The sequence below is a fragment of the Eptesicus fuscus genome, chromosome 12, assembly GCF_027574615.1.
Source record: "Eptesicus fuscus isolate TK198812 chromosome 12, DD_ASM_mEF_20220401, whole genome shotgun sequence".
Classification (NCBI taxonomy): Eukaryota; Metazoa; Chordata; class Mammalia; order Chiroptera; family Vespertilionidae; genus Eptesicus; species Eptesicus fuscus.
The window spans coordinates 11,148,628-11,162,694 of NC_072484.1; the positions used below are offsets into that span (position 1 = coordinate 11,148,628).

At 47.8% G+C, this 14,067-nt stretch overlaps 1 pseudogene; it reads left to right on the forward strand.

Moving 5' to 3' along the window:
• Positions 1-6,104: 6,104 nt before the first annotated feature.
• Positions 6,105-6,218, forward strand: LOC114231444 (U4 spliceosomal RNA; annotated as a pseudogene).
• The last annotated feature ends 7,849 nt before the right edge of the window (positions 6,219-14,067 follow it).

Below are 14,067 nucleotides of genomic sequence, written 5' to 3' on the forward strand. Positions count from 1 at the left end.
TTCTTTTGTTTTTATTAGGTACTAACACTACCCATGAAATGGTATGGTGTTATTTGAAGGTGCACTTATATTAGTTGTAAATGTATATTGCAAACACTAAGGCAACCACTAAAATGGTGTTTAGAAAAGTATAATTAATTTGCTAAGAAAGGAGAGAAAAATTGAATCATAAAATGCTCAATTAAAACCACAAGAAGCAGAAAAAGAATGGAAGACAAAAAATAGGAACAAAGGCAACAAATAAAAAGCAGTAACAAATATAACAGATATTAATCCAATATGCAATAATTACTTCGAATGTCAATGTTCTAAACCATACCAATTAAAAGACAAGATTGTCAGAGTGGATCAAAAAACAAGACCCAATGCTATATGCAACACACACACACACACACACACACACACACACACACACCATGAGTGGTAAGTGCAAGTCTTTGCAGATGACTAGTGAGCTCACACAAAAAGCTGGCCTCACTGTACAGGATTGAAAAAAAGCACACAGACTTGAACAGTCAGCACTGCCCAAAGGAAAGCAACTGGGAGGCTGTCAGCACCCTGCCTGATTGCATAATTGAGAGAAGGCAAATAATCTTAAGAACCACCCGGCCAGTGTGGCTCCATGGTTGCGCATTGACCTATGAACCAGGAGGTCATGGTTTGATTCCCAGTTGGGGCACATGCCCGGGGTTGCAGGCTCAATTCCCAGTAGGGGGTGTGCAGGAGGCAGTGATCGATGATTCTCTCTCATCATTGACGTTTCTATCTGTCTCGCCCTCTCCCTTCCTCTCTCTGAAATCAATTTAAAAAAAAATTTTTTTTAAAGAATCCGCCAAAACCGGTTTGGCTCAGTGGATAGAGCATCGGTCTGTGGACTGAAGGGTCCCGGGTTTGATTCCGGTCAGGGGCATGTACCTTGGTTGCGGGCACATCCCCGGTGGGGGGTGTGCAGGAGGCAGCTGATCGATGTTTCTCTCTCATCGATGTTTCTAGCTCTCTATCCTTCTCCCTTCCTCTCTGTAAAAAATCAATAAAATATATTTTTTAAAAAAGAATCTTAAGAACCTTAATCTTAAGAACCTCCCAAAGGTAACAAGAAATGTGGACAGATGCTTCCATAGAAAAGGTCTGGGAAAGCCTCTGAATCCCTAGTGGGCTGGCAGGTAAAGGTATTTCTTTCCCAAAGGTGACTGCTTCTTCAAATCTGGACAGCAATGCAAGACCTTAGGGAACGAAACAAAAAATCAGGAAACACAATAATTTTCATGTAACTGACCCAAAAGATATGGAGATCTATAATTTTCTGATAAATAATTCAAAATTACTGTTTTAAGGAAGCTCAGTGAGCTATAAGAAAACACAGAAAGACAAATCAACAAAATTTAGAAAACAATATAAGGAGATAGAAATCATAAAAAAGAACTAAACAGAATTCTGGAGCTAAAGAACACAATCAATGAAATGAAAAATGCAATCTTACTTTATAATAGAGTAACATGCAAATTGACCGCACCTCCGCTATGCCCATGATTGGACCTGCGAGAGGCAGGGGGCGGGACTCCGGGTGCCTATATGGCCGTTGAGAAAACCAAGATGGCGGCCGCCAAATCCTCTTAGTTCCCGGGGTCCTGGGGAGCGATGGCAACCCTAGAGGGGCGTGGTAGGGAAAAGCCAGAAGCCTCCCTGGGTCCCCGGCTGGATCGAGATGGGGGGCGTGGCCGGGCACGGCCAGCAGCCTCCCCGGGGTCCAGGGCTGCATCGCGACCCGGGGGGGCGTGGCCGGGCATGGCCAGCAGCCTCCCCGGGGTCCAGGGCTGCATCGCGACCCGGGGGGGCTTGGCCGGGCACGGCCAGCAGCCTCCCGGGGGTCCCGGGACCCATCGCGACCCGGGGGGCGTGGCCGGGCACCCAGCCTCCCCGGGGGTCCAGAGCTGCATCGCGACGGGGGGGGGCGTGGCCGGGCACGGCCAGCAGCCTCCCCGGGGTCCAGGGCTGCATTGAGACCGGGGGGGGCGTGGCCGGGCACGGCCAGCAGCCTCCCTGGGGTCCCGGGACCCATCGCGACACGGGGGGGCGTGGCCGGGCACGGCCAGCAGCCTCCCCGGGGTCCAGGGCTGCATCGAGACCCGGGGGGGCGTGGCCGGGCACGGCCAGCAGCCTCCCGCGGGTCCCGGGACCCATCGCGACCCGGGGGGGCGTGGCCGGGCACGGCCAGCAGCCTCCCTGGGGTTCCAGGACCCATCGCGACACGGGGGGGCGTGGCCGGGCACGGCCAGCAGCCTCCTGCGGGTCCCGGGACCCATCGCGACCCGGGGGGGCGTGGCCGGGCACGGCCAGCAGCCTCCCAGGGGTCCAGGGCTGCATCGAGACCCGGGGGGGCGTGGCCGGGCACGGCCAGCAGCCTCCCGGGGCGGGGTCCCCGGCGATCGCCACCCTCGCCTAAATGGCTGGTGCTGAGAAGGATCAATGGGGCCAGTGGAAGGAGCAGGTGGTAGTTGACCACCGAGGCCATCTGCAGCAGCCGGATGCAGAGCTGGGGTCCACGTTCTCCAGGTTGGCCTCCGTGGGGCCCGTGTCACACCCATAGTAGCCGAGTGGGCATGCTGGCATAGTAGCCCCAGCATGAGGCCAGCTTCCCAAGCCAGGCTGTGGAGGGAGGGAGGGCCTCTGGGCTGGGAGCACTCCCCCACCCCAGTGGACAGGGCACAGAGAGCGAGCAGCAGAGAGCTACTAGAGGTGGTGGGTGTGGTGGCCTGGCTTCCAAGAGGCTGGCTTCAGCTGCTGTGGCCTGCGCTGAGGTGGCTGGTGGTGGGGGCAACTGCGTGGGCGCATCCGTGGCTGGGGCACTGGGAGACGTGGGACTGCAGCCCAGAAAGCGAGGCTCAGGAGGACCTGGTCACCGACCCCGGGCATTGAAGCCGCCTCCTACAAGATGGATCCTAGCCTAGGTGTGTGGGAAGCAGGTTCATGAACCTCTCCCTTTGCGGCGCCAGAGCCCAGGCCTGCCAGCGCCCCAGAGGAGACCCCCACCAGGATCGGGGGCTTGACCGGTCTCTAAACCAGGGTGGCCATTAGCCCAGGCCTGCCAGCACCCCAGAGGAGACCCCCAACAGGATCGGGGGCATGACCAGCCTCTAAACCGCCCTCAGCCCTAGCCCAGGCCTGCCAGCACCCCAGAGGAGACCCCTGCCAGGATTGGGGTCATGGCCAGCCTTCAAACTGTGGCGGCCCCTAGCCCAAGGAGGCCTCCTGGCCGAGGACGCCTGAGTCTGTTCTTGACCTAGGGCCGGGCTCTCCCCGCAAGGGACTCAGAAGCCACCAGAGTCTAACTGCCAGTCTCTGGGAGTGCATCCACTGTCCACCAAAAAGTAGGGCCATCAAACCATTCAGTCTCAGTGCAGGCACAGGTCTGTGGCTGACGGGGTGGAGGCCAGACCAAAACAAAACAGCAGAAACACCCTGCCCACCTGGGCGGGTACTGCTGTAGTCCACGTGGCCTGGGCAGTGTAGAAAGCGCTACCTTCTCCCAGGTCCTGTGCTGGCACTGCCGCCTCGCTCACCCTCAAGCCCCCATGAGTCCTGAGAGCAAAGTGTGTGGGGCATTCTGCAGGAGTTGTACCGTTCTGAGTGCTTTTGCCCAAAGACACACTTTGGGATGAATTCAGAGCCACATCTCATTTCCCATGAGACTGGAAGAACCATGTGAAAGGATTTTGACAAAAGCTTTCCACATCTCTGTTTATTCTTTTGAATCCATAAAATGACCTTAAAAAAAGCATCCGGGCCACCTAAGAAAGAATGCACTTTCTGGCCAGAGCACGCAGGATTCTTTTGCCCAACAGGTTAAAGGGAGCAGAGCTGGCCCAGTGGGAATGGCCCTGGTGCCCTATGAGGAGACCGGGGGAATGGGGTTGCCGAAATTCCATAAGCCTCTTGCCACCTTCTCCTTTGCAAACCACACCATCCAGATCCACCAGGAGTGGAGGCAACTGGGAATCACAGCCGTGATTTGGGACATGGTGAGCAAATCTTGAGGGGCCTCTGAAAACATCTGCAACTGATTATAAGACTGGTCTTTATTTAAAAAGAAATAAAAGAACAGCTTTGTTGAGATATAACCCATATACTGTACATGTCACCTAAAGTGTACAATGAACTGGTTTTTTAAAGTAAATTCAGAGTGGTACAACCATCACCATGCTCAATTTTTAAATATCTTCATGACCCATCCCCTCCAAAAAAAAACTTCTACCCATTGGAATCACTTTCCTGATCATCTTCCCCAAAATAGATTGCACTTTAAAGGTGGGTAAAGGAAAGTTGAGGGAAGTTAAAACACTGCACAAAGGATATTGTAAGATGACAAAGCCCAAAGTGAAGATGATGTGTTTTCTTTAAAAAAAATATATATTTTTAAAATTTCAGAAAGGGAGAGGGAGAGAGAGATAGAAACATCAATGATAAGAATCACTGATCAACCGAAACCGGTTTGGCTCAGTGGATAGAGCGTCGGTCTGCGGACTGGAAGGTCCCAGGTTCGATTCCGGTTAAGGGCATGTACATTGGTTGCTGGCACATATCCCGGTGGGGGCTGTGCAGGAAGCAGCTGGTCGATGTTTCTCTCTCATCGATGTTTCTAGCTCTCTATCCCTCTCCCTTCCTCTCTGTGAAAAATCAATAAAATATATTAAAAAAAAAAAAGAATCACTGATCAGCTGCCGCCCCAGGCCCCCTACTGGGGATTGAGCCCGAAACCCAGGCATGTGTGCCCCTGATCAGAATCAAACCTGGACTCTTCAGTCCACAGGCCGATGCTCTCTCCATTAAGCCAAACTGACCAGGGCCATGTGTTTTCTTCAAGTTCTGCGTGGTTGTAATGGTCCCCAAATCTATACTAATAAAAGGGTAATATGCTAATTAGAGTGGTTGTCTTCTGGACATCTTTCCAGACAAAGCCGCAGTGGCTACAAAGGCCAAGGCTCAGGCAGCCATAACCAGCTGCAGTGGCAGCAGCATTGGGGTTATGGGGGTGGTGCCTCCAGAGGGAGGCCAGACGGGGGGCCAAGGCACAGGCAGTTTGGGGTGATCAGGCTGATAGGGGAGTGCAAGGTAGGGGCAATCAGGCTGGCAGGAGATCAAGGTAGGGGTGAGCAGGCAGGCAGGCAGTGGGGTTAGGGACAATCAGGCAGGCAGGCAGGTGAGTGGTTAGGAGCCAGTGGTTCTGGATTGTGAGAGGGATGTCCAACTGCTGGAAGTTGGACATCCCCTGAGGGGTCCCAGATTGAAGAGGGTGCAGATTGGGCTGAGGGGCACATCCCCTCACCCCCCCAGTGCACGAATTTCGTGCACCGGGCCTCTAGTGGAGAGCATAAACAGGAGACTTAAATAATCCAGAGAACGAATTTCTGAACTCAGAGACAGGTCATTTGAAAGTATCCAGTCAGAGGAGAGCAATGAAAAAGAGTGAAGAAAGCCTACATAAATTATGGAATATCATCAAATGAAATAATTTATGCATTATGGGAGCCCCAGAAGGAAAAGAGAAGGAGAAAGGGCAGAAAGCTTCTTTAAAGAAATGTGGCTAAGAACTCCCAAATCTGGGGAGAGATATAGACGTCTAAGTTAATAAAGTTTATAGGTTTCCAAATAGATTTGACCCAAAAAGATCTTCTCCAATACACATGATAACAAAACAGTCTAAAATTAAAGACAAAGAGAATTTGAAGGCAGCAAGGGTGGAAAAAGAACTCATTAAGATTAATATACAAGAGTCAACCTCTTTCCTACATATCAATCATAAACAAGTGAAATTTGACATTTAAAAAACACAATACTATTTACATTAGCACACCAAAAAATTAAATAGGTATGAATCCAACAAGTATATAAATAAGATCTATATGAGGAAAACTACAAAAGTATGATGAATAAAATTAAAGAACTAAATAAATGGAGAGATTTCTATGTTTATGGATATGAAGACTTGATATTGTCAAAATGTCAGTTGTTCCCAACTTGACCTATGGATTCCATGCAATCCCAGTCAAAATCCTAGCAAGTTATTTTGTGGATATCAACCAACTGATTCTAACATTTATATGGAGAGCTTTGCGCAGTGGCAGTATCATAGCCAATGAGGTTTATCGGAGGTGCAATTATTGCTAAAAAACAAAAAAATTTATATGGAGAAGTAAAATATCCTGAATATTCAATAGAATATTGAAGAAGAACCAAGTTGGAGAACTGACATTACCCGACTTTAAGACTTAACTACACAGTAAAGCTGCAATAATCATTCACTAAAATGCATACTGGCACCTATATGTCAGCTGTAGGTAAGTATTGCAATTCTGAGATAAATTAAGACATTTTTCCATCCTTTATTTCCCCTTCCTTCTTTCCTTCTTTCCTTCCTTCCTTCCTTCCTTCCTTCCTTCCTTCCTTTCTTTCCTTCCTTCTCTTTCTTTGTTTCCCCTCCTTCATGCCTTCCTTCTTTCCATAACACTTATTGAGAATTTCATGTGCTGTGGATCCCAGGGACAGTCCAATGAATCCCACAGACCCCATTCTCAGAATAATAATTTTAACTGCATAAAAAAAATACATAGGTTTACAAAGGAACCTTATACTATTGAAATTCAACTATCAAAATGTTTTTAAATATGTGATATAACGACAAGTTATTATCAAAATAACAAGATCTAGCAGTAGATATAATAACAAGATCTATTAGTGAGTATAGTAACCATAATTTCAAGCTAGTGAAGAGCATAAATGCTACTTTGAGATATCTACAACAACTATAATCTATAATTTTTATTAGTGACAATGTCACAAGTACTGCTAATACTACCATGATTTGTTGCCTATATTCATAACTGAAGGAAGGACAACATTTCAGTTAGAAATCAGACCCACCCAAGTTCACAGACCCAGATCCCTGCATTAAGTGAAATCTATTTCATGGGTCATAGCACTCTTTTAATCAATGAATAGTTTAGACAAACTAGACCAGAATTAATAGATCAGGATGCATTGCTCATAATAAAGGTGAGTATAGACTTAGGAAACTTTCATTTCAAGTGTGTGTGTGTGTGTGTGTGTGTGTGTGTGTGTGTGTGTGTGTGTGTGTGTTACAGGTCATGATGCTAAAATACTTCCTGCAACTCATGGTTAGAACTATCTGAGAAGGCAGGCCCAGCACAGCCACTGCCACATTGCAGGTGCAAACATCCTTGTCCTTCCCTCTGGGCCCCAGTCAGCCTTGGTTGGCCCCTGTCTGCCCTTCTGCCAACACACAGGACCCAAGTTCAAAAAAGGCTGTGTTGTCAGTGGCTACACAATTATTTCCGCCGCCTCGGGGAGAGGAGCAGGTGTAGCGATGCTCATGTCCTGAGCTCATCGCCTGTCTGGGAACATGCCCCTCCTGATGGCCACATGTTCCCACAGCAAATATTAGGAGAGCTGTTTGTGAGGAGCCAGCTGGCGGCATGTCTGGAGGTGCCAGGATGCAAAGGTTTGGGGCTAATTAAACCGCCTCTGATGAGACACTGTGGGGAACTTAGGCCAGGCAGATATTTTTGAGCTTTTCTGTATGTGTGTTCTTCTTATTCCCAATCCTGGATATCAAAGGAGGGAGTCCGGGAAAGGATATTGGAACCAGAAAAACAAAAGGTCTAAGGGAATCTACTCTCTGGTCTCCAAAGGGGAAGGAGGTCTGACACTCTGCAGATGGGAGGTTGAGGGAACAAATTCTTTGTCTGTCAGATTGCTGGCACTGAGCCCTGTGTAATCAAGAGGAAATTATTGAAGGGGAAAGTGGGCTTTGGGGGGATTTCAAGCTGCAGCTCAATCCAGTGGTTCAGAAGAAAAACATTGGTGTCTGAAGCATCTGAGGTCAAATTCTGGTTACACTACTTCCTTGCTGTGTGACCTAGGGAAAGCCATTTTCCCTCTCTGATTCTTGGTTGTCTAGTCTGTAAAATGGGAAAATAATATCATCTACTTCAAGGGACTGCTGGAGGGTTTCAGTGAAAATATATAAAATACTTAGCCCAAGGCTTGGAATACCGTGAGAGCTCAATTATGGAAGCTCTCGTTGTTACCATCATTATTATTCCCACTGCGGCCTGGTGTCTACATCTGTTCCTTAATGAGATTTATCGTCCTGGCTGGCCTTCTCACAATGCCAGAAATCACGGAACATAAAATCATACTGGTTAGCATTTATTGTGTGCCAGGTACAGTTCTGGGCACCTCACATGCATTTGCTGATTAATTCTTAGCAGCAACCCTATGTAATAAAACCTATGGAATTATCATTATGGGTACCATATGGGTACCATCATGAATTTATCATCAACAACAACTGTGAAATTGTCATCATTCTTATCTTATCAGATGGGGAACCAGTTATCTATTGCTGCATTAACAAACTACCCCAACACCTAGTGGCTTAAGACAACAATAAGCATTTATTACCTAACAGTTTCTGTGGCTCGGGAATTCAGGGGTGGCTTAGCTGCACGGTTCTCTGAGGAGAGACAGTCAGGATGTTGGCCAGGGCTACTGTGATCTGAGGCTTGACTGGGGCTGGAAGATCCGCTTCCAAGGTGGCTCCCTCACATGGCCGGAGGTTGACGTGAAGCTGTTGGTGTGCGGCCTCAGTTCTTCCCAGGAAACCTTTGTGGTGTTTCTGGAGTGTTCTCCCAATATGGCTGAGGGCTTCCCCCGGAGTGAGTGATCCCAGAGAAAGACAGAAGCTGCAATATCTTTATCCCCAATTTTTTTATTATGGAAAAACACACATAACCCAAACGTTACCATCTCTAGCCATTTTAAGTGTACAGTTCAGATATTAAGTAGACTCCTATTGTTGTGCAGCCATTACCACCAGTCATCTCCAGAAATTTCAACTTGCAAAACTGAAATTCTGTACCCGTTGAACAAGAACTCCTCACTCCCCTCTCCCCATGTCCTCTGACAACGAACGTTCTATCCTCTGTCTCTATAAATTTGACTATTCGAGCTACTTCATGTAAGTGGAGTCCTACAGTCTTTTTGTGACTAACTTATTTCACTCAGCATAAGGTCCTCCAAGTTCATCCATGAGGTAGTAGTGGTATGTGTCAGAATCCTCTTCCTTTTCAAGGTGGAGCCATATTCTATTGTCACTGTGCCTTTTTACTATCCAACCTTGGAAGTCACACACACTGTCGCTTCTGCAACATTTTATTGGTCACACAGGTCACTGCAGAAGGGATGATACAAGGGAGTGAATTCTAGGAGACAAACATCATTGGGATTCATCTTCGAGCCCTGCTACTCCAGAATGGAGTTCCCAGAGGTTTAATGATTTACCTCAAGTCGCACAACTGGCAAGTGACAGACCGGGATTGAACCCAGATCACATGACATGAGTGCAATGGTGTCCCTGCCCCTCTAGCCACACCTCAACATGGCTTCCCCTGATGAAGGGAGAGGCACCTGATGAGTGGAGGCTCCCTCAGCAGAAGGTCAGGAGGCCTGGATGGGAGTTTCAGATCTGGCAGTAATTCACCATGTGACCTCGGGCGAGTCACTGCCCCTGTCTGGGCCTCAGTTTCCTTATTTGTCAGGCAGGGGCAATAATAACTACTTCGCATGATGTTGAGGTGAATAAAGAAAATGAATACATTCTATAAAGCTTAGTCCACAGATAGATATGCAGAAAGAATACATTTCCTTCTTTTAAGCTTTTTTCAATGTTTATTTACTAGATAATAATTCCATATGGTACCAACTGGAAAGGTATGAAAAGATCTGCAAGGAAAATACCCCTCTCACTCAGTCTACCAGCCACCCAGTTTCCCTCTCCAGAGGCAACTACTGTTACTAGTTTCTTGTTGAAATATCACAGTTCTTTATTTTCTTAAACCAACCTAATTTCCAAGAACCTGCTGAGCTGGGGAGCCTGGGTCCCACCTGGCACCAAGGCATGGAGGGTGAAGGGGGACAGGGCCTTCTAGTTATCACTTACCTAACCACCTTAGTGGATACTTCTTGTCCCGGGCATGTAGAACCCTGGGAGCCAAGGGGAGGAGCTGGGATTTGAACTCAGGTCCGGAGCCCGAGTTCTGAAGCATTTCATTACTTCACTGAGTTTAGGGACTGGTTCCTGGCAGCATTAGGGAGAACATCAAAATTGCAAGCATGCAATTGCCCAACAATGATGAATAGCACTGCCTCTTGCTGGAATGATATGCATGACTTAAAGTTGTAACCATGGATAATGTGAAGATATTAGAAATTCTTCAGCTATAAAGTAAAGTTAAAAATAAATAATTCTAGACACAGCTGAGGCACTGCAGAGGTTTTGCTGATCCCTTCCCCCATCAAAAGCAAGATCAGGTGTTTCTTCTGGGCTCCCACAGCCTCCAGAGCCTGCTCCATCACAGCCCTTCTATCACCAGGCTCTTACCCCCTGTGACTTAGGTGACCTAGTGAACCCAGCAGATATGAGAACCAGACAGCCTGGGTTCAAATCCTGGCTCCTCTACTTTCTAGCTATGTGACCTTGGGCAAGTTATGTCACGTCCCTGTGCTTTATGCACTGGACCTGGTAACAATAGTCCCAAGAACTATAGTGAGGATTAAACATGTTGTCTCTTGTAAAGTCCTTGTCACAGTCCCTAAATGTTAGTTACTGTGGCTTGTCCCTCTCTGTACCAGACTGTGAGCTCCATGCAGGCAACAACCTTGTCTTCTCTGTGTTCCAAACACCCAGCCAGGTCCTAGGGAGACAAAGTTGAATGAGACCTGGTTTGTGCTCTCATGGGGTTTATATTCTCATAGGGGACACAGCCAAGAAATATATAGGCAGCTAAGTAAGCAGGAAGACATAGGCCTTTTCTGTGGAACTATGGAGAAAATGAAATGGGTGGTGATATAGGAGGGTTGGGGAGTGTTACTCTAGTGGGCAGTCAGGGAAGGCCTCCCAGAGGTGGTGATTGTGAGACAAGGTCTGATTGACAGGAAGAAGCTAACCACAGGAAGAGTTGGGAGAGCAGACTTTCAGGCAGAAGGCACAGCAAGTGCATAGGCCCTGAGACAGGAACATTCTCAGGACACCTGCTTAGTTGGAGAGGGAGGAGTGAGGAGGAGCGTGGTGAGTAGGAGGTGGGAGAGATCAGCAGAAGCCCATCACACGGCACCTTGTCAAGCAGGGTGAACAATGTGGAGTTTTCTCTGAGAGCAGTGCTCAGCCATTGGTGGGTTTAAGCCAGGGAGCAACATAGTCCTTACGTCCCAGAGCCTCCCATAAGATGAGAATGGTCCCAGCCTACATCGGGAGGCACCTGCTCATTTAAGGCAAGGTCCGAACTCAGCCTGGAGCAGCTCAGCCTGGATCACTACCATCCATCCATGTCTCCGCCTCCTTGCAAGCCAGCCAGACTCAAGACCCCATTAATATAAATGAAGCCCTTTGCTGACTTGATTTCCAAATTAGTCCAGCCGTTCAAGATCTCTATTCCGGGAAATGTGAAATTTATGTAATGAAAATTAAAAGAGAAACTGGAGAGGCAGCTCCTTAAGTGCCTTCTTCCCGGGTAAGTGAGCCAGGTCTGTGCATCTGGCAGGAGATGGATGGAGGCGCCACTCAAGGCTGCTGCAGCCTATGACCCACAGGGAGGCAGGGAGCATGCTGGCTGCAGGCTGAGGGTAAAGCCCTCAGACTCCCTTTCTTCCCTCAAAAACAAGAGCCAGGACAAATAATAGCTCATGTTCACTGGTAAATGCACAGCCCTGTTCTAAACACTTTACTTACACTGGTTATCTCATTTAACCCTCACAACAACCTGAGAAGGTAGGCAATACTCTTTTCCCCGTTTTCAAGATGGGGAAAACTGAGGCTTATATTGGAGTAATTACTTGATCAAAATCACCCAGCAAAATAGTGGCCAAAATGGGACTCAGGTCTTTTGTCTTTTACCCCCACAGACCTTCTTGTCCAGAACTCAGACAATGTGGAATAGAAGAAAGGCTCTGGAGTCAAAGAAACCTGGGTTCAAATCCAAGCACCAGCTACTGACCTGCTGGGTGACCTTGGACAGGCCACTTACCTCTCTGAGGCTCAACTCCTTTATAATCATAGCCCCTTCGCCATGGGGTTTATATCTGAATTACAGGAGATAACACGTAAAGGTCCCAAGCACAGGATTTCAGATGCTCTCTCAAACTGTTGTGTGTGTTTTTTTAAGGGAGGGAAAATGTAACCTCTTAGAACTCAGAAGTCTTAGGGTAATGGTTCAGGTATGGTTAGATCCAGGGGCTCCAAAGATGTCATAAGGGCTCAGTTGTGTGTGTGTTTTTTCCTCTCTCTCCACATAGTAGACCCTCACTAGGAGCTCCAGGGAATATTACAGCTAGAAATCTTGGTTCAAAGAGAGCTTCTTTTTTTTCCAACAGGGCAGCAAAAGTCCCAGGATTCACTTTGATTGGACCAAGTTGGATCATATGCTCACCCCATAACCAATCTCTACAGCCCAAGGGATGGACTATGTTGATTGGGCCACCTGGGTCACACGCCCACCGCTGGAGCTAGGGGGAAGGCTGCAGAAAGCCCAGGTTGAACCACTTATGAACGCTAACACTGCAGGTGGAGAGAGTGAACATTGACACGGGATGTTGCTTAAGACAGCAGGAGGAAGTGACCTCATAACTGGCGGCTACAGGTCCAGCTTCCAGCTCCTGGAGGGGCAGCTCTCAGACTTGGGTCTGACCTTCTGCACGAGGTGAGAGTAAAAAACTAGCAATAATAATATATGTCCTAGCCCTAGCCAGTTTGGCTCAGTGGATAGAGTGTCAGCCTTCGGACCAAAGGGTCCTGGGTTTGATTCCACTCAAGGGCACATACCTTGGTTGCAGGCTCCTCCCTGGCCCGGATTCGTGCAGGAGGCAACCAAACGATGTGTTTCTCTCACTGGAAGTTTCTCTCTGTCTTTCCCTATCTTTTCTCTTCCTAAAAATCAATGAAAAAAATATCCTCGAGTGAGGACTAACAAAAAATAATTTTTTTAATATTAATAATATATTCCCTAGATCCTTCACATATATTAATCAGCCTAATCTTCACATGTAAAAGAGAGGTTACTATTACCATCATCATTTCCATTTCACAGGTGGGAAACTAAGGCAAAGAGCTACTTGCTCAAGGTCAAATGACTATCGACTGGCAAAGCTGAAAACATATGGCAAAGCCATGACCCCAACCGCCATGCCGGGTGCCCTGTGAATGAGCAAGGGGACTGGGTTCAAAGCCTCTTAGGCGTGCTGGGCTGAAGCTCATGCCTTATGTGAGGGCACCGCAACCCAGCTCCAGCCCCTTATTGGCAGCACCTGGAAATGTGGACCCACTATGGCAAGATGTTCTCATTTTCCCAAATACATCAGAGTTTTATGTGAACTCTCCTGACTTTAAAACGTGGACTCGGTTGTTTAATTGAAACATCAGGCAATCCAATAAATCAGCATCATTCTAGATGTCTAGGCGGGATCAGCTACAGAATTGGCGGGGCCCAGTGCAAAATGAAAACCCGGGGCCCTTTGTTCAAAAATTAGTAAGAATTTAAAGACCGTGGCTGCAAAGCGTTATACCAAACAACTGCCCGGTTGCACACCCATGGAGCCGGTCCTGCCCCTAAGTAATCCTAGATACTTGTTGAGGCCAAACGGACACGACACCTACAAGGTGTCAGGCATAGCTTTATATTAAAATAGGAAACAATTTCAAGCACTCACTATGTGCTGCCACTGTGTGTACTAACACATTTAAACCTTGCAGCAGCGTTACACTGTTATTCCTGTTTTCCAGATGAGGACATTGGGGCTTCGGGAAGTGAAATCATTTGGTACCTGATAGAATTATCTGAGGTGGCAGGGATGAGGGGAAATAAATGGGGAGGGGTAAAATAAGAGAGGGAGAGAAAGACCTGAATGCAACCCCGTTTGGGAATGCACCCAGGCCTGTCTCCCAAACGGGGTTGCACTCAGGTCTCTGCCACGACCGTGTGGAACTTGGGGAGGCCG